The 21,569-nt window shown below is 40.9% G+C and overlaps 1 long non-coding RNA gene across 3 annotated transcripts in view; it reads right to left on the bottom strand.

Annotated features, from left to right (window-relative positions):
* Window positions 1-21,569, bottom strand: part of LOC137464373 (uncharacterized) — a 40,372-nt gene that overhangs the window by 8,277 nt on the left and 10,526 nt on the right. For all 3 annotated transcript variants that reach the window (XR_010994208.1, XR_010994209.1, XR_010994210.1), the window contains exon 2: window positions 2,242-2,475. This is a non-coding gene — a long non-coding RNA (uncharacterized lncRNA). The remainder of the gene's footprint in view (window positions 1-2,241; window positions 2,476-21,569) is intronic.

Genomic DNA, 21,569 nt, shown 5'->3' with positions numbered 1-21,569 from the left:
TATTTAAGGCAGGTGAACAGAGCAGGATACTACGGACAACCCCAGGTTAACTTCAAACAAAGCCATCTCAGGTATCAGGCTGCTTTGGGCCACACCACCTGGACCTCTCTGCAGGCTACTGTGCAATCCTTCTTCAGCAGCATGGCCTCATTTCTAGCAGAAACAAAACAACCAGTGGCATTTGGAAGATGCTTTCCTTGTCATGGCAACACAAACAACCTTTGTGGATGGCAAGAGATTGCTGGGCTTGAACAGGCAAGGCTCTCCTCTTCAAATAGCAACAGATGAAGATTTAAAGAACGCAAAGAGCAACATAAAAAGCAGGAATGTGGAGCAATGATGAGCTCCAGGGCCTTTGGGAAGGAGAATATTCAGCATGGCTAGACATATGGTGAGTGAAGATGTGTGTAAGCTGCTGGCCACATTGGCCTGAACCAGGGCAGTGATTGTCCTCTTATACTCAGCACTGGTGAAGCCACACCTTGAATCCTGTGTTCAGTTTTGGACCACTAACTCCAAAATGACATTGAGATGTTGAAGATTGTCCAGAAGGGCAGTTGAGTTGTGAAGGGTCTTGAACGCAAGTCCTGTGAGCTGAGAGATCTCTGTTGTTTAGCCTGGAGAAAAGGAAGCTCAGGGGAGACTTTATGCTGTCTACATCTGCCTAAAAGGAGGTTGTGGCAAAGTGGGGGTCAGCCTCTTTCACAGATTTTACGTGGCGGGCTGAGAGGAAACAGCTTCAACTTGCATCTCATTTTGGGGAGGGATTGTATATGGGAAAAAATGTATTCAGCAGAAGGGCTATCAAAGTTGGAACTGGCTGTCTAAGAAGTGGTTAATCACCACCATCCGTGAGGGTATTTAAAAGATGTGAGGATGTGGTGCTTAGGGGTATGATCTACTGGTGGGCTTAGCAGTGTTAGGGCTGTGTTTGGGCTTGATACTCTTAAGGGTCTTTTCCAGCCTAAATGACTGAGCAATTCTAAGCTACCTAAATGTCTATATGCTGTACCTGGTTGATGCTGAGTCATTTGGTGCCTTTGTGCAACTCTAAACTCTGTGAAGAAAGTGTCTCAGATTCTTCCCTCTGAAAGCAGAATAATGTTTACTTAGCCGAGTAAACCTCAAAAACACCGAAAGACTGTCCTGCACTTTGAAGCTCACAGATACCTTTTTTTTTTTTTTTTTTTTTTTACAACAGTCATTCCCTATTTTCCTGCTGCTGTTTTCCATATGAAAATGAAATTATTCCATGAGCACTGAAATGAAACCTGGTTACTAATGGAGGTCAAACCTTTGTCCCTTCAGATTTCTTTCCCTAGTCACCTGTGCACAAACCTGCCTTATCAGTCCTCACTGTGTTCCTTTATGCACAAAACTGTGTGTACTGTCCCATGTTGACTGCTGACAATTTCTTTATCTGCCTTCCCTTCTGCAGAGGTACTACCTCTCTTCTAGAGAGAAAGCAGTTTCTACAAATTTAGTCAAAATATAATTATTGTACACACTCTTCAAATTCAGCTGAAGACTGAACAAGTTCAGAAGCTGCTTGTGAGGGTAAATAGCAGACAGACAGACTGATCATAAAAAAAGATTGTGTAAGCATAATTTTCTTATGAAACCAAGCTACAGTAGAGTTAGGAGATTCAACGTGATATTCCGCAAGGACTGTAATTCGTTCACCTTAAACACTTTATTATACACTAAAATTTTTCATTTCACAGAGCAACACAAAATATTACACAAGAAAAAGAAGAGCTGATCCCTCATTACAGTTGTTCTAGGGGTCATGAACCTCATTATGGGTTTTGCAAGCAAATATGAAAAGATTAACTACTGCATTGAAGAATTTCACTTAGACTTAAAACCTATGGAAAGGTGAATAACTGGGATTTGGATTTATCATCAAATCAGTATAAGGCTAAGCTACACTATTTTAACTAACTAAAATATCAATGAGTCACAGACACTTACAGGAATACTAGTCACCTTTCTAAATTTCAGTAGATACATCATAGTCTTCCTCACAAACAGTCATGTCTGTATACCTTAATGTGGTTCCCACAGCTGAGCTCCGTTCTGCAGCTGTTTTGCAGTGGGGTACGTGATTTATATTTTGGTATTATGCACACTTCACTCTATAATGTGTGAGCTTTCTGTTTAATTTAAGTTCCTCATTCCATTTGTGGTTGCCATCAAAGTATTTACCCTTGTTTAAAACTCACAGAACTGAAGAGCTACCTCAACAATATTGAAGCCCATGCCTTCCTGATGACCTGCATCCAGCCATTTTAAATCAACAAACAATGTCTTTTCCCTGACCCTTTTGAGCTTTTGTTCAAAAGTTTGAAGGCTGCTTACTGACAAGTGATTTGTTTCCATTAGAACATGCCTCATTCCAGCCATCCGTGACCATTTTGTACTTAGGGCTTTATAACCAGCACGTCTCAACATTCCTAAAATCCCAGAGAGGATCTGAAAATAGAATAAGAAATGAGCATTTAAATTAAAAGCAACAGCACTTGCATGAAGCTGCCAGGTTTTTATGGTAGATAGTGTCTTTTTGCCCACACCCCGCTCTATCTACTCCCCCTTTTTCTCAGGGTAGTAAGCCATGTTTTTCATAATATTTTGCAATGCCACCTAGGGTTACATTCCCTCTATTTATAGGGGCCTGTTTTAAAGTGAAACAGGTGTCAGATTGAATGAGGCTGTTGTCAGCATACAAGTCCTCTTAGGGAGGGGATGGGAGGTTTACTACTTTCTGTACTTGGGGAATTTACAGTCTGATCACTAATCTCTCTGCAGGGCTCAGCAGGAGGAGGGGGAAAGGCAGAAGAGCAGTGGAAGGAAAGGTTAGCTTTCTGCTGGAGCTATGCACTGCTGCCTCTCCTCCAGATCTATGCAACCAGACTTTTGCTTTTTTCATGTGCTGAAACTGATCTGAGTGTTTGTAAAAGGGGCCAGACAGACAGCCTGTCTTGAGGAATGAAATCCTTCCACCAGACATGAAACAGGCAGAACTCAGCTGAGAACAGGGCCACTGAAGACCCCTGTCCCACCTGTATCGCACCCACCCCTTTCTGTTGATTACACCAGACACCAGTTCCAGGGAATAAAGATCAGCATAATGCTTCCACTCCTCTCCAACTCATGCCACCCTTGCTATTATTATTTCATGAATAGCAATCCATTAACATCACAATCAGGAACGCTGCAAGGACACAAGCTACAGAACACTGTGCTAATAGTGTGTAGCAGTAAATACCAGCAAAGAGTCCCTGGGACACTGTGCTCAGAGTCAGACCAAGAAGGCAATGAGTATGTGAATACTTGAAGGGGGTGGCATGGGAAGATGAGGTAACACTTAAAAAATAGCTTAGAAAAAATAAGTCACAGCTTGTTGCTCACCTTCATTTTGCGGGATGACCATGCTTATTGCCAAGACCACTAAGACATCTGACACAGACCAGTAGCTGTTCAGTAATTGTTGAAACTATTAATCACTACCTATATCAAAATCAAGACACTGGAACATGCCAGACATGCTACAGTGGCAAGGAAAAGAGTTGCTACTAATTCATCCAAACTGCAGAAGTCAACTTGACACATAGAAGTCAGACAGCTGACATGAGGAAGGAGAATGGAAAAAGAGAAAGCATGAGTGGATTTTCTTTCTTAGAACATTTAATGCAGCAATGAGTGCCTTTTTGGCACAGTATAGAAAGCAGGTCTTTGGAAAGTGCAGGAATTAGAATCTCACAAATGGCATCAATGTGTAGGGAGAACCTGAGAGATGTGCAGCATCAGTGCCAGAGGCATGGTGTGCATCATGAAGACTGGAAGCAGAGCTGCCAGGGTGAAGACAGTGTGGAAAGGCAACAACAGAGACTATTTGATAAGATGACAGTGGTGGCAATGATTTAGAGGTATCTTGGACTTAACTGGCATCACCAGTGTACCAGTCTGGCCATATGATGTACATTTTTTAAAGTATTCTCAGGTATTTATCAGTAATTGGAAGCTAACAGCTTCCATAACACCTGAAACTGAGAGGATCTTTAATTATTCCTCTCTTCCAGATTATTCTTGAATGTGGGTTAGGCTACCATACTGATTTCCATTGCAAGAAATTAATCTGTAGTTCTTGGAAAGATGTAAGTCACGTAAAACTGCCATATTTATCCAAGGAACAAGGCGTTAAGGCAAATGGATTTACATATGCAAAAATCCCAGTTCAGCATGTGTTTGTGGATTTATTGTGATTCATCATTCATGTTAATTGGCTATACAAATAACAACTTACATTTTAAATTTAGTAATTGTACTTGGAGTTATCACTACTGTATAACTCATCATGGTATTTGTGTTTTCTGTTGTGTACTTATTTATGAACACGTGGGGTTTAAATATAATGAAAATCACAAAATTATGAACAAATAATCACAAAAATATGAAAATCCCATTGCATAGAAATGCAGTGGGACTCTTGCAGAACTATTTAGTTTTGTTTATTAAGCAAGGAAACAAACTCTGAAAATAACAAAGAAAAAATACCACATAACTTCATGGAAAATGGGACTGGGAGAAAACACACAAATACTTAAGTACAAAAGGTTACATTTTCAGAAGAGCTCACCAGCTTCCATTCCTGAAAATGAACACCAGACTCATTGGATGCTGAGTGCTGTCAAAAATCTAGCCACTTCACTGAAGAGCCTAACTGGGAGCTGAACTGTATTTGTAATCTGATCCCATTTGGGAGATGTGGCATACCAAATTCTTTGGAAAGAACTAGATCTTATCACTTCCATTCCTGAATTAATAGAACACAGTTGATAGAGCACTTTGTGCAATATAAGTAATTTTAATAACAAATTTGCATACAGCAAAAACAAACAAGCAAAAGAAAAATCTCTGAAGAATCTAAGTGGTTTTAGCAGGCTGTTCTTACATTTGATAGGGAACTTCAAAACAGGCAGCTGGATAAATCCCTATGTGCTCAGAAACCCTGGGCACAACTTCACTGGACTTTGCCCTTCCCAGACCTCCAGGGCTTCTGTCTTTTCTTATGCACAAGAGCAGAGGGAGAGTGCTGGGGACTATTAAAACTGCCATGGCTCTCTTGTCAGCTGCACTGTCTTCCAAAGGATAGTGCAACCATTTCTTCCATTCCATCATCTCTAAAGCTCTTGTGCCCGCCCCCTCCCTCACGGCACGGTTCAGGTGTGCAGCATGTTCATATGCATATATGTTTATGTATATATACAGATGAAAATACAAAAGCTGAGATATTGCAGACAGGTTATCCATAGGGGATTACAAAGCCATTGCTTCCTCTCCCTGAAAAATGTTTGGGTGTTGAATTCAGCTGTAACAATGGAAATGCCTTCCAGGTAAGGTCTACTACCAGTCTCCTGCATCCCTTCAGCTTTTGTCAGACCTCATACCTTTAAGGAAATGCTCATATCTTGAATTACAGGAAACAGAGATGACAATCACTGTAATCTTTCTTGTCCTTCTTAGGTTCTTATCCCCAATATTCTTGGCAACTGATCACTTCAAAATTATCACTATCAAACTCAGTAAATCTGCTGTCTGCTCGCTGTAGCTCTTTGTTTTGCTCTACTCTCCTACAGAGTCACATGATTCTGCATTATATTTCATTGTGTGACAGGCCTGCATTCTTAAGGGTCACCAAATCTGCATTTGAAAATTCCTTGATGGCTAGAGCAGAAGCTTGTACACCACTCCTTGTGCTGTAAAAGAAACAAAATAGTAAAAGCATCACTGTGCAGCAGGAACATCACATTCACCTTTCAAAGGGTTCGCCACCCTTATGGAGTTAATTTACATTAACATAAATATTCCATTAGTAGAAATGTTTATAACATACTTCTCTCTCAAGAGGCATTCTGCAACAAGATTCTTCCACCACTTATGTTTAACTAATGTGTATCACATTTGAATAATATAAAAAGACAACTGAGTTAAGTGATTGAATGCCTGGAGAAAACCAATGTTAATTTCCACTAAAAGCAAAGCATATTCCCTTCATTTTGCTGCTTAATTACTGCAGTATTTGGCCCACAAATAAAAAAAATGGTTCAAGAAGTCTCCAATAATAGCTTGCTGACGCTTATTTTTGCCCTCCCACATACCTCTAAAAAGGATTTTCCATATGTATTATTTCAAGCCTATTCCTGTGACCCCGAGCAAGGCTGGTAAGGTTGAATACTTGCTTTCCAATATGTTGTTGATGTAATCTGATAACCTTGCAGGAACTTGGCATGGGGTGGCTTCTGCATCACAGGCTACATTAGTGCCAAAAATCCACCCAAAGAATACGGAAAATAATCCTCTTCTCCTCAGTTCTGATAGGATATTCTCCATGGTTCTCTGGAATTTTTCCAAAGAAGCTTTATAAGCAAACTTTAGCAAAGAACTGATCCCCATGCTATTCTGCTACTGTGACTTGTTGGCCATGTACTTTTAAAAACAGTAGCAATGACTTCTCAAAGGTAGTTGGCTAAGATGAATTACACAGTTTCACATAAATTTCAACTCACTGATATCCAAAATAGATTGGGTTAGTTTTCCAGCCATATAAAAGGCAATATTTAAAAAATTCCATTAAGATGAAGAGAAGGCAAAGGCAAGTCAGTAAGTAAAGAATGTATTAAAAACCTTAACCAGCCTTCTAGTTTATGCAGAGAAAACATATCACTTGCAAAGTTCAGGCAAGCTCAGAAGAAACTCATGGCCATGAGCAGGATCACTCCTTTGACTTTGGTAGGATGAGGGCAATTTACTTTATCTGGAATAAAGCAGTGTACTGATGTCTTACATCATTGCTCAGTGAAGTTGTAACCCAGATTTCTACTTCAGGCATCTGGAAACTTATCATAAGAGTCACTTAAAGTGTAATTATTCCTACTTTATCATGGTTATAGAAAGTTAACTTGTTTTTTAAGAACTTCTGTGAAATTTCTAAAACCCAGTCACTAAAAATTTAGTTCTAGAGTCTGATTTTCAAGCAGTCAGATCAGCATGCAAGAGAAAAACTGAGAAAGATTAATTTGAGCCTTGTAAAGTTTTAATTATTTCCTTTAATGCTTTGGCTGTTAATTATTTCTTTCTGTAAGTAGTAAAATATTTGATTCTTTACTAAAGTATATGAAAAAATCTGCAAAATGGTATTAGCAGGAAGCAAATGTTTAATTTCAACTCAAGCTTCAGTGACTTTTAAGAAAGAGGGTATATTTCCATGAATAGAACATATGATCTTGTGTGCTCAGCCCACCCCAATTCTCTAGTCTCTTATCTTTGTGTCTACAGTGCACACAAGTGCATTCTACAAAGAATTCACAGGACCACCCTTTAATGCAAGTGGACATTCAACTTCTGGCAAGACTTTGAATTCCTGATACTGTATGTGGTACATTGAGATGGCTGGCTTAGATTATTGACTTCTATGGACAATGTATATTGAGAAATGGCTGAATAGCAGATCTCAGAGAGTTGTAATCAGTGGCACAAGGTCTAGCTGAAGGCCTGCCGCTAGTGGTGTCCTCCAAGGTTCCATACTGGGCGCAGTATTGTTCAGTTGTCAGTGATTTGGATGAAAGGGCAGAGGCCTCCTCAGCAATTTCACTGATAACACAGAGCTGGGAGCAGTGGCTGATACCCCAGAGGGATGTGCAGCCCTTCAGAAGGACCTCGAGGCTGGAGGGATGGCCAGAGAAGAAACTTCTGAAATTCAACTAAGATACATGCAGGGCCCTGCACCTGGGGAGGAACAACCCCAGGCACCAGCAGAGGCTGGGGCTGAGCTGCTGGAAAGCAGCTCTGTGGAGAAGGAGGGGGGTTCCTGGTGGACAACAAGCTGTCCATGAGCAAGCAGTGTGTCCTGGGGGCTAAGAAGGCCAATGGGATCCTGGAGTGCATTTGGAAGAGCATTGCCTGCAGGTTGAGGGAGATGATACTGATGCTCTACTGTGGCCTGGTGAGGCACATCTGGAGTGCTGTGTCCAGTTCTGGGCTCCTCAGTACAAGAGAGACATGGAGCTCCTGGAGCAGATCCAGGTTATGAAGAGATGATCAAGAGACTGGAGCATCTCTCTTTTGAGGAAAGACTGAGGGAGCTGGGCCTGTTCAGCCTTGAGAAGAGACAACTGAGATGGGACATGATCAATGTCTGTCAGTATCTGAAGGAAAGGTGTCAGAGGATGGATCCAGGCTCTTCTCAGTGGAGCCTAGCAACAGAACAAGGAGCAGAAACTGATGCATGGGAAGCTCCACCTGAACTTGGGGAAGAACTTCTTTACTGTGCAGGTGACTAATCACTGGTATAGTTTGCCCAGAGAGGGTGTGGAGTCTTCCTCACTGAAGTTATTCAAGAACTATCCGGACACAATCCTGTGCCATGTGGTCTAGGATGGCCCTGCTTGAGCAGGGGGGTTGGACCAGATGACCCACTGTGGTCCCTTCCAACCTGACCCATTCTGTGACTCTGCAATGACTTAATGCAGCATGGGTATAAAAAAGTGCACAAGGATAACACCCATTAGGGACGAAGGACTGATGAGAAACAAAGGAATTAATGTTAAAAAATAGATGTAATTTATTTTTAAGAGCCTCCCATTTCTGATATCTAATATTTGAGGTCAGTTTAATACAAAGGCACAGGCAATTTGGTTATTTGTCTGCTCATACAAGGGGTTATTCAAAGCAATCAAGCAGTGCTGAGAATAACTACTATGCCCATGTAGAGATTGTCTACAACTGTGTGCAAAAGGGTATTTATGCAGTTACTTTCAATTATAGCTTTTGTGTGTGTGAGTAGGAATGTTTTTTCTAATTTGCAGAGGGTTCCACAAGTTCAGAGATCCTTCTTATTTCCAGATATCATACCAATTATTATCTGCTGATTGAAGCAGATTACTTATTTTCAAGAGCTATTGAAGGAAACTGTTATATCTTATATGACTCCTACCCAGTATTTTTGTCTTTGGGCATGTCAATTGGATTAAAGACCAAACCAGTTTTGCTGTTCTTCTGAACATCAATCAAACAAGGAATCTAAGTGTATGGCTGATTTTACACATGTAAGGATATTGATGAAATCTGCTCATATTTTTGAAGCTAGACAGGTACTACAATTCCTCACATGAAACCAATTTCTTAATGATGGTGGACTGAGACTAGACCTTGGAAGAAAAACTTGGGGGTGTTCATGGATGAAAAGCTCAATGTGATTCAACAATGTGCACTCACAGCCCAGAAAACCATCTGCATACTGGGCTGCATCCAGAGCAGCGTGGCCAGAAGGACAAGGGAAGGGATTCTGCCCCTCTGCTTTACTCTGGTGAGACCCCACCTGGAATTCTGCACCCAGCTTTGGGGTCCCCAGCAGAAAAAAAGACATTAATAGATCTAGACAAGAGCCACTAATTTTTCAGAGGTCTGGAGCACCTCTCCTACCACAGAGAAGAGAACACTCTGGGAAGACCTTAGAGCAGCCTTCAAGTACCTAAAGGGGACATACAGGAAGGCTTGAGAGGGACTTTTCACAAAGACATTTAGGAAAAGGACAACAGGGAATGATGGCCTTAAGGTGAAGGAGGGTAGGCTGAGATTAGATATTAGGAAGAAATTCTTTACTGTGCAAGTGGTGAGGCTCTGGAACAGGTTACCCAGAGAAGTTGTGGGTTATCCATCCCTAGAAATGTTCAAGATCAGGCTGGATTGGGCTCTGAGCAACCTAGTCTAGTGGAGGGGGGTCCCTGCCCATGGAAGAGAGAATTGGGACCAGATGATCTTATCATTCCTTCAAACTCTAACCATTCTATGATTCTAATTAAATTTTTATTCTTGTGTATAAAGCTCATTTAAGTATACTACCATAGACAATTCGAAAGAGTAGCCGCATGTTTCATGGCACTTCTGCAGACCCCAGATACTTCCCATCTGCCAGCTAGGTAGTAGAAGAATACTTATTTTGCAACTGCCTTATTTTGCAGCTGAAAATATCTCTGCATTGGACAGCACACGCAGTTTCTTTGTTCTAGTGATTACTGGAGTCATTAAAATGTTGCCATTGAAGAATGAACAATGCTGCTTGCATCAAATGCAGGATAGCACTGAAATAAAATAAAAACTGTGATGTGTGTTAATGGAAATAAGAATTGGGTTATAGAAAGAAAGAAGTCCTCAATCTGATTTGGTAAAACACAGGGCAGAGTGGAGGGATTTCTGAGTGTTCATGGAAGTAATCAGCATGAAGCTGTTGTGAAGAACTTTCGATGCCAGCAGGGATTTCTAGCATGGATGGAGAGGATGCACATCAGATCAGGAAACATGATGGCACAGCAGAGAGCTGGGGGGAGATACGTAGCAAGGGTCTGAAGAGCCATGGGCAAGAAGACCTATGTACCCACCTCTGCACCATGAACCACATTCCTCCTTTCTGGGAAAACTAACAGTGAGCTCCATGCCACAGTCACAGCATCATCCATCAGACGTCAAAGAAAATCACAACTGAAACACATAACCACAAAATAAAATAAAACAGCAATTCTAGCACTTAAAGAGTACTGACACTTAATACTTCCAAACAATAGACCCTGTGCAGCCAGATGTTCACGGTACGCTTGATCATAAAGAGCAGAGAAGCAGTGTCAAAAAAGATTAAGCCTTCCAGCTTCTTTGTAAACAAGCCTGGTGAAGGACACCTGTCTGATAGCTATGTGAAGGATTTAAGCCTCAAATTTATTTCAGCAATGCACAGAGGTACACTGTTCTGGAAGCTTCACTCTTCCCTGGATGGTAGGAAGCAGAAGCTATAGCTGCTGAAAGGACTACACACACTTGAATCTCACAAATAGAGATAGATAGGTAGATAGATAGATATAGATGTGTGTGTATGCTTCCCTTTTTTCTGCTCACAAAAAGGGAAGCATAGAGCTACCTGGCCTTCTCTTTACACATCATAAACTCTGACACTGGAGAACCACAGCCTTAGGAAGAATCACCAAAGTGCCCTCTTGGAGAAAAGTATCTATGAGGAGACATCACCAAGAAGCAGCTACCTTCCTAACAGGCATATTTCTTTTTTTATTTTATAGGAGAAATATATTCTTAGTAGTACTTATTCACAGTAGTACTTTCTCAAAGACAGGTTATATAAAGCGATACAACACACACACACAGAAGCACACAAAAATAAAATATGAATGACTCACTGCACTTATGCAAACTAAGTTGCGTAAGCCTGTTTTTCTCAGCTCTTAAAAAACCCCAAAACAGTACATACACAACCCTACAAAATGAGCTGAAATGCTCAGTTATGAAAGCTAAAATTGTTGAATAAAAGCAGAACTCCCTCAGCTTCTCTGGGTCCTTCACACCCACTTCTGGTATAGTGTTTACTAATGGATAAAAATAGAAAGTTGAAACTTAACAGACTCTAACATTTATCACAGTATTTAAGAATCTAAACAAAAAACATCTAAGTGGCATTCACTTCTCGGGCAAAAGAAACCTAAAGAGGGAAAGATCAACAGCTGCCTTTTGAAAGGAATCCAGTTAACTCTCACTGAAATTCTACCCTCTAGGTACTTAGCAAGGACAAGCTAGAAAGAAAATAATCAACTGTACTTCTTAATTTCAACAGCTAGGTAATTTTAATGTAACCTAGAAAGAATTTAATTTTTTAAAAAATCTTGCAGGAATTCCTCTAAAATATTACATGCAATCTGTTGTTGGCAGATGACCCCACAAGACTTGATTTCTTTAAACATGCACAAAATGCATTTTCCTTGCAAAAGAGCAGGTTATTTTCTTATCTGCCAGAACCAGCAGATGACAACATGAATGGCAGAGGTGGGACATGAGTACATGGGTCACTGTTCAGGGATTCAATAACCATTATCTGTCCCATGAGCAAGATATCCCTAATCAGCCCATAAAGCAATAGCTGTTCAATTGCAGATTTGGAAAGGTTTGGCACACCAACTTTGAAAGCTGCCAAATCATGCTTTTGAACAGATAGTCCACAACATTTAGATAAAATAAGCCCTGGATTAAGGAAGGTGTAGCATGAAATGAACCTTCTCATGTATTCTCATAAGTGTGATCCAAAATAATAAGAGAGCTTTTACAAATAATCCTTTTAAATTGCAGTAGTAGCATTACTTTGGTGAATTATTCAAATCTATTTCTGATGAGAAGATGTCAGGCTAGAAAATTGTACGAAACAGCTAACTCGCTCACAGGATCCTGTTCTCTCTGTCTCCCAGACACAGTACACAGATACATAGCACACAGGTGGAGCATGCCATTGATTAGCCATTGGCTCCTATGAGCACCTGAATGTCATAGAATCACAGAAGGGCTTGGGTTGGAAGGGACCTTAAAGAACATCTTGTTCCATCCTCTCTGATATGAGCAGGGTTACCTCTTATTAGACCAGCTTGCTCAGAGTCTTGTCCAACCTAGCTGTGAACACTTCCAGGGATGGGGCTTCTCTGGAAGTGAAGAGAACCACTGGACAACCACTTCTCTGGACAACCACTCTCACAGTAAAGAATTTCTTCCTAACATCTAATCTAAACCCACTCTCTTTCAGTCAGAAGCCACTCCCCCTTGTCCTGTCACTACAGTTCCTGAAGAAGGATCCCTCTGGCTTTCTTCAGTAGGCCCCCTTCAGATACTGGAATGTTGCTGTGAGGTCTCCATGGAACCTTCTCTTCTCCAGGGTGAACAGCCCCAGCGTCCTCAGCCTGTCTTCACAGAGAAGGTGCCATTATCAACTTTGTGGCCTCCCCTAGACTTGCTCCAGCAGTTCCACGTCCTTCTTGTCTTCGTGGTACCAGAACTGCACAGGTGGGGTCTCTCTGGAGCAGAATAGAGGAGAAGAATCACCTCCCTTGACATGCTGGTCACACCTCTTTTGACACAGTCCAGGATCTAGTTGGCTTCATCAATCAACACCCCCAAGTCCTTCTCCTCCAGGCTGCTCTCAATCACTTTGTTCAACCTGTAGATGTGTCTAGGACTGCCACAACCCAGGCATAGGACCTTGCACTTTGCTTTGTTAAACTTCATTTAGTTCAGGCAGGTCCAGTTCTGAAGCATGTCCAGGTCCCTTGTCCAGGTCCCTGTGGATGACATCCCTTCCCTTCCATGTGACTGCATCACACAGCTTGGTGTCAAACTGGCAAACTTGCTGAGGGAGCAGTCAATGCCAAGTCTGTGGCGCTGCTCAGAGAATGGGCAGGTGGCAGACCTGAGCGTACCAGTGTCGGTGCCAATGCTGAGAAGAGCTGTAGTGCCAGGACAGGCAGACCAGGAGCACCCTGGACGTGATGGGAGAGAATGCTACAGTGGTAAAGGACAGCAGAGAAGGGAACAGAGAAGGGAGATGGCAGGATGGCTCAGGAGGAACCTGAGGCTGGGCAACAAGAATTTTTAAAGGTGAGGCTGCTTTACAGAGAATACTAAGCAGGCACTAGAATAGTACATATTATATGTAGGAAGAAAACACTTACCACATCTTGTTGCATCTCTGTCTCAGGATTCCAGCATCTCCGTTCCAGCCCTGTGACTGCAGAAAAAGCCCCTGATGGCATCCTAGCCTCACAATTGAAAGAGCTGCCTGGTTTATTTTACATGATACATGGGACACAAGTCCTGGTTCTGTGCCCACTGCCTGTTACTTATTCAACATGACAGACACATAGAAAACAGAACAGAGTATATTTAGAGGAAATAAAAGCCTAGACTTCAAGGCCACAAGCCACAGCTGATTGGTTTTGTAAGATATCTTTAGAAAAATACCATTTTCTGTGTTGTGGTAAATTAAGAGTTTCTATTTGAAGAAAATATTGATTTTTTTTTTGAACTGCAGAGTTGGCAATAAAAAAAAAAAATCTTGCTCTCTGTCACAAAAGCAATCAAAGCAACCCTGATTTTCAGAGAGCTCATGGATGACCAGACTTCAGTTTTAAACTGTTGCCAGTACATCAGCTTTGAAGTACAGGTTTCCAGCACATTGGTAACCCAAAAATCTGCCTGCACTACTGCCTCAGCCACAAAGACAGACAGCACTCAGGAACCAGTTCTGTCTGGTCTGGTAAGACAGCCTAAGGCAGAATCAGCAGTTCCCCTGCCTTCAAATTAATCTCACTTAACACTAGGAATGCAAAGAACACCTACATGGACTCCACTGTTTCCAAGATGCTTCTGGTGCTAGAGCAAAATGTCCTTCAAAACTGAAAACTAGCCTAGGTTTAGTTATAGAAAAGAGTCCCAGGTATCACACAGTGTCAGCTGCTGCATGACTCTGCCTTCCACTTCAAGACACTTTGGGTCACTGCAAGGTGAGGTTGATCCAGGGCCAGTACACCATGCTAGGCAGCAGCAACACCAAGTCAGTGTCTTGCTAAAGATCTATCAGTAAAACCCTGATGAACCGTATTTCAGTAATAAAACCACTGCAAAATATTCCATTCTGGAGAACCAGATGAAGGCCAGTTTGTACTGCTGACTGCTTTAACATGTTTTAAGCAAGTTGTCACAGGTATCAGAAACTTCTAGCACTGCAACACAGAGTTTTGCGTCGGTCATTTATGATACAATGTGCCACGTAGATCAGGTCCAGAAATTATATAATCTTTTCAGCTAAAACAAACAAAAAGTAAGTCCTTCTATTAATGGAACTTAAGTGCATCATCACAGATAAATCCAGCTTGACTGATATGAACAATACTATGGTTGAGAAAGACACAAGGAGGAGCTGAAAGAAATAAGGTGACACAAATCTAAGACCTATCCTCTAATCTTAACTCTACCCATTCTGTCCTGTCAGAAGTCGTATAAATTAACTTTCAGATCTTAAGATGCTTTTTAATTCTGGGGAATTAAACAAAGCAGAAGAAAGTTCTCGTCCTACCAAGTGGGTGGTTATTTTATTTCCACAGTCTGTCAAGTCACATAAAGTCAAATCATACATAAGTTTTTGCATAACACAAATTTTCAGTGTTAGGCTTTTCAGAGAAGGAAACATTTTGAATAACTAACACAAGCCAACATATTGTGCATGTACAAGTAATACTATTTCAGTATAATTTGATTTCCACTCAACTTTTGTCTTTCAATAGTGTCACAAATAACCAAATCAGTTTATTTCCTTCATTCTGTCTTTCAAACATTAGAGGACAAAGACAAAATGCCCTGTGAGACAGGGCAAAATTCAGTTTTATAAGAATCTATTTTACTGAAATCTGCTAAATATATACACTTGGATTTCACAACTTCATCCTGACCAATGACAAGGAGTTCAGAATTCCAGTGGAGACAGAGAAGATTACATGCTGGTACTCCATAGTGCTTACACTGATAAATTAACTTTATTTTTAGGAAGTACAGACTTTACTTTCAGAAAGTACCACCACCACTACACCCAGGTTCTATTTTTAGGGCCAGGCAAAAATCTACAAATTCAAACCAGACAGTTATGCCACTGATTCAAGCCAAAGGTAGGGATTTTTCTCTGTGTTCTTTACCAGTTCTTCCCATCATCCTGATCTTCCTTCCTTCTGAGCAGGAGTATAAAGAACAGGAGTATCATTTTATTCATTGTGAGACTACATGAGTGCAAAGAAGCAATGATGACTGAAAAAGGAAACTGACAACAGCTCAGAAATTTTGTATTCCATATTTACCGTGGACAAAAGGATGCTTTCTCTGAAAATGACAGTCCAGCTTCCAGATTATGCACTGGGGTTTTGCTGAGGCTGTAATTTGAGTAAAAAGGAGCTGACATCACAATTACAAATGCTAGATGGCTGGCCCAAGTCAGAAGGCAGACACCCTAGCCCTGAGAAATGTCAGTCTGAGTGAAGCCCGATAGCTGGAACTTACTAAGTCACACACACAAGGTCTCTGCTGTTCCAATCCAGCCAAATTAGGTAAATCAGTTCCTGACCAAAAAGCATCACTGCTGGGCACCCTTCTCAAGCAGACAAGCCCAAAAGTATAATGATGGGAATTAAACTTTTTTCCAGTCCCAGAGGCAGGGCTGTGCCACACTGGCAGAGCTGCTCTTCAAAGCTAGAATGACTCTGGTATTGCCAGTCTTGGTGTTGATGGAAGTTGTTGGGCTCGGCAATTACACTAGACATGTCACACATGATGTCCAAATTCACTTCCTGGTCCTAATCAGATAGTTGAAAAGTCTGATACAGAGGCTGTTTTCTTTCATTAAAAAAAAATACAGTATGCTCCACACATGAGGGTATGATAAGCACACAGATATATATGTGACTACATTATTACATATTCTAAACATATAGAAGTATAGTAGGTTTTGCACATGTATTTCACAGAATTACATATCACTCCCTTTTGTAATCATCACCTCAGTGCACACTCAGTTAATGCTCATCTGAAGAATGCTTGTGCCCATTCTTTTGAAAATTTTAGTGCTAAAATTAAGGTATACTTAATTTTTAATGTTAATTAAGCCATTCGAGATATTAAAGCCACTGATATCTGCTAAAACTATCAAACACTATGTACCACACAACATTTATACTGTTTAAACAGACCCTTTATCTAAGAGGAAGAGATATAAATGAGACCCATGTATCCAAGTACCCAAGTGCACTGCACAGGATACTCTTCAGAATATTGCTAGCAGCTTAAGCAATGCCACACAGCCTAGAGCTGCTTGTGGCATTGCTGAGTGGTGTAGAGAGGCTGCAACTGAGGAACAATGACAACAGAGAACCCACCTATAGTTTAATAAATTTTTTTTGTGAAACAGTATTTGCTTAGCATATAAGCATAGTTGAGTCTATTTTTTGCTGTGCTACCTTAAGCCAGTTACAGATGCCTAGTAACTTACCACTACAAACTAGCACAAGAACTATTTTCACCCTTTTTATAACCTGATGAGTAAACTTTATCTGTGAGTTCATCGTAATTCCAATATAAAAGGACTTGGATAACAAAAGAACAGCAACAGTTTGTGTGAATTCCGACTTTACAACTATGAAATAGACAGAAACATATATGCATTGCCCACAGACAGACGGTATATTATGTGACATCTTTTAATATACACACCTATTATAGTCTCATTTTCAGGGATGAAAATTCTGATAATATAAACAATTATATGAAAAGGTGTCATCTATTTGATTATTCAAACAGTTGACAAGTGCAGCCCTACAAGTCAGTTCAAAGAATACTGTAAGGTAAGCCTCCTCAGAGGAATGGTAATGAAGTGGGTATGTGCTGGCACATCATATGTGCTGTGTAAGCAAGACCCCCTCTCAGCTGCTGCATCTCTAGCTCCCTTCAATCACTCGCAAATTAAGTCCAGTTGACTACCAGCTGCAATTGCAATTGCAAGTTCTTTATAAAGACTTCTCTGTTAGTAGCTCTGGGTAACTTGACCAATCTGGGAGTTTTTTCTTCTCTCCTGTCTGCAGAGGTATGCTTGTGTTTAGGGTAAGTAAAGAAAGAAAGATGTGACAGACCAGGCCTGAACAACAAACAGGTCAGACATGGTACACCAAGTTACAAGTTTGATCCACCTCTACCAAGTGAAAATATGTCTCGCATGGTCAGACAGATGGAAGCCCTCTGACTTCTGAATGGACAGCCAGTGAAATACTGTCTTGCAGCTGGCTGAGATGTGGGGGCACCTGGAAGGAGCTTTGGGAGAAGGGTACATGGAGACCCACAAGGCAGCAGTTGTTTTAAGATACAGATCAGAGGTGTGGGAAATATTTGGATGGTGCTAGCTGCCACAAAATCATGCAGAACTTTTAGTTGTGCACTTCTATAATAACATCTTCTGATGTGTTTCACAAGAAGCCTGTGTTATGTGGAAACAGGTAAATGAGGACAAGCACAAATTATTTCCCAGCACAGCCCTGCTAAAGCAGTACGTACTATCTTTCTTTGAATTAGAAAGCCTTAAGATGGCATAGAGGAATTAAGTCCTGACATCCTGGGGTGAAGTATTACTCTTTTTTTGCATATGCAATGGAACAGCAAGCACAGAAACATCATTTGTGTCCTGACTGCTAGTGTCACTCCTTAAGCTCTAGGCCAAATCTACAAATCATAAAGACCCCTCTCTCAACAGATAATTCAGCTGGAGGAGAAAGATGGCAGCAGAGCACACATTTGCTCCCAGGTTGCCTTATGACACTTGACCAAGAAGGGACTTCCTGACCTGTGAGGGGAATTCCTCTGACTAACAGTAAAGTTTCCATTCCACCAAGCTAACTCCCCCGTTCCAGCTCAGCAGGTGAGAATTTAAGGCAGTGGAACCCACTGCCTTAAGGTGAAGGCACCTTAAGGAAATCACCTTAAGGAAATCACCTTAAGGAAAAGGTGATTGCAGACAGTGTCCTCTTGGCAGTTATCCAGAGCCTGGTTTGCCCTCTGAGAACACTCCCTTGTGCTGGTGTTCCATGAAAGGGATAGAATGTCCCAAAAATGGCACAGGATAAAGGGTCTCAAGGAGACAGGGACAGAATATCCCAAGTATCACTTGTTTCTTGGTTTGGTTTTTTGGGGTTTATTTTTTAGTTTCACTGTATTAATGTAGAATTCTGGAGAGAAGAATAAAAAGCCCTAAAGGCACTTAAAAATATATTGTTCAGACCAGATGCATGTTTCAACTTAAAAATCTTGAGGGTCCATTGCCACAATGTGCTACATCTCCCACTGGTATACCAGCCATCACTGTCATCTTCTTGCAGAGTTCCTTGCCCTTTGCAGATAGTATTTTGTATTATATTTCATCCCATTAGGATCACAGAATCACAAAATATGCTGAGTTGGAAGGGACCCATCAGGATCATCTAGTCCAACTCCTAGCCCTGTGTACGACAACCCAAGAATAAATCACACCATGTGCCTGAAAGCATTGTCCAAAAACTTTCTGAACTCAGATGGCCTTGATGCTATGACTGCTTCTCTGGGGAACCAGGAAATTGAAAAATAAGCCCTATTCTATAAAAGAATTAGGCCTAAGTTTGTATAAAACCCAGTATTTTGCAAATCCCATTTGTTCAAGCAAATTCTGACTCTCTGAGTCAATAAAATAACTATGTATCCATGTTACAATCCTCAGAACTAAAAACCCCAAAATGCTCAGCCCTAGTCTTGTCCACGAAAACACCTGAAGCCTTACAGGATTGTGTTGGATTCTGCATTCCAGAATAACTTAAAACTGTCTCAATCAAGCTGATTAGACACCTCATTCATGCCCAAGTCCTTATCTTAAAACATAGAAGCCAGGTGTTCCTCCTATTAACCCTTGAAGAGGTTGAGTCCGACACACATCAGTGTACATCTACTCCACTCATTGTGTCAAGCTGGTACAAAAAAATAATACTCACTACGTTCTTCACTTTCTTTTTCAGCACAGCTGCAAGTGAAATGCTTTTTACCCTGGATATCGTATAATCATAAGTCACTGCCTCTTTTCCTGAAGTGCTATAGGTCTTCATTTCACAGGAAAGCCTCTTGAATGGTGCCTCAGCCTAGAGGGCCGAATTTTCAAAACCACTGAAGTTGCACTAGTGACCAGCAAATCACTGGTGTGGGTATGGGATATGATGAACACATGTGGAAAAAAATGAGCCTAGATGTATAGGACACCCGCCTGAAGGTGATGAGTTCTCCATTTTGGTCACTAAATGAAGTATGGAAGCAATCATATGAGCAGGAACAAGAACACAGGTCTTCTTCTCACCAGTCATGAAAAAAAACCCCACCGAAATTCTATACACTGAAAAAATCACCAACAAGGAAAGGCATAGTAGCCAAGTAATTGTACTATTGTCATTCAGCAAGAAACAAATGTGGATTTGAACAGAGGGGACAGGTAACTGAATTAATTTGTATCAGAAGCCAGTAATCCACTTGCAGTCTAGAGAATGCATGTTTAACACCAATGTCTGGATTCCACTTGGAGACCCAAATATGTGCTCTTCACCAAAGTCCTCTGACTATGCCTATGATAATCTTCCACACAGCTGCTTTCCCTCCAAAAGAGCTGCTTTCCCCTTGACTTAAGTGGTCAACATCAGCCCAGTAAGCTCATTATAATCAACCGTGCTGGTACTTCCTGCATGACTTCTGAGATTCTTGTCTGTTGAAACTCCTCTGACCTTGGGGCTGTATCCCATGGATCCTGCTTTAATCCACCCCTGTTTTTCCATAATGAGGTTCATATAGCCCCACACAACAAATACAAGCACATATACAGACATTGTTTTAAATAATTAGTAGTTTTCCCTTAAGGGTAAAAATGTTCTGTAATAGTATTTCTTTTTGTTATGAAATAATGTAAATGATCTTGGTGTGGTAATATTTTGTAATATGTCTATGTTATGCAATTAAGGCTGTAGGATTCAGTTGACTTACGTGCACCTGGAGATACTGACAGATAGTGGAGACTTGGAGCTGTTGAAAAGCACTTACATATCCTTGTGCTTATATAGATACACAGATAAACACACAAAACAACATACCTATCATCAGTCTACATCCTTTTACCAAAAAAAAAAAAATTGGTACAATAAGGTCTGTGTAGTTTAATTTCTGCTCATTTACTCTTCTCTTCAAATGAAGTCCCCTTTGTAAATCTTAAAACCCAGTATTTGTGCCTTTTTTTGGGGGAGGTAGATCTCTTTCTTGCCTTCTCTACTGCTAAGACATGTAAATCTTGTTGACTTCAGCTAGGCCAGGGCAACTCAATATCCTCAACTTTCGTCAGCTTTCAAATCAGCTTGAAGAGAAAATGTAGAAACTTGCCAAATGTTCATGTTTGCAAAGAAAATCATACTGCCAAGAACAAAACAGTTTGTTTGTTTAGTCACTTCCTTCCTTCTAAGATCATTGGGTTAAGGTGATCTGAATGACAATATTCGCATGAAAAGCAGTTTCACACTTCCTCTTTAATTTCAGCAAAGACAGTGTCTGACTGCCTAACCAAAAGTTTATCTCAAAATCATCACAGACCATGTGGTCGTGCCTAGGGAAGTTAACCCTTAAGCACCAGTCTGCTTGTTGCCTCAGCACATGCATCACAGTTAATCACATGCCTGTCGTGGCAGCAGGCATTTTTTCACACTTTCCATCATCCCATGGATTCTCTCATCTCAGGATTGTGGGATAGCAAATCTGTGTTGGAAAGGTAGGTTTTTAATATTCACCAAAGAGTTGGTGTGAGAAAGGAATTAATTTGTTACTGCAGGGAAAGGCAACAGAAATATCAGTGTTTGGAGGCTAAGGAAGATGATAAGAAGGTTTAGGATCAACCTTAGTAAATAATACTGAGACAATGATAATTGTGGTCAAAAAGTGTCAAGCCTGTGCAAGATTAAAAGGTAAAGAAAGGCTTTCTTAGAACAAAATTTTACTCGTTCACAGCTCTAAAAAGAAATTAGACTGTTTCCGTGTGGTTTCTGTTTTCCCCCCTAACTCACAATCTGTCCCACTTAGTCCTAGGGTTCTGCGTAGGGCCAGATCCAGGTCAG

This window comes from Anomalospiza imberbis, chromosome Z, assembly GCF_031753505.1.
Source record: "Anomalospiza imberbis isolate Cuckoo-Finch-1a 21T00152 chromosome Z, ASM3175350v1, whole genome shotgun sequence".
NCBI classification, from domain to species: Eukaryota; Metazoa; Chordata; class Aves; order Passeriformes; family Viduidae; genus Anomalospiza; species Anomalospiza imberbis.
This window is presented reverse-complemented; position numbering and strand designations above follow the sequence as displayed.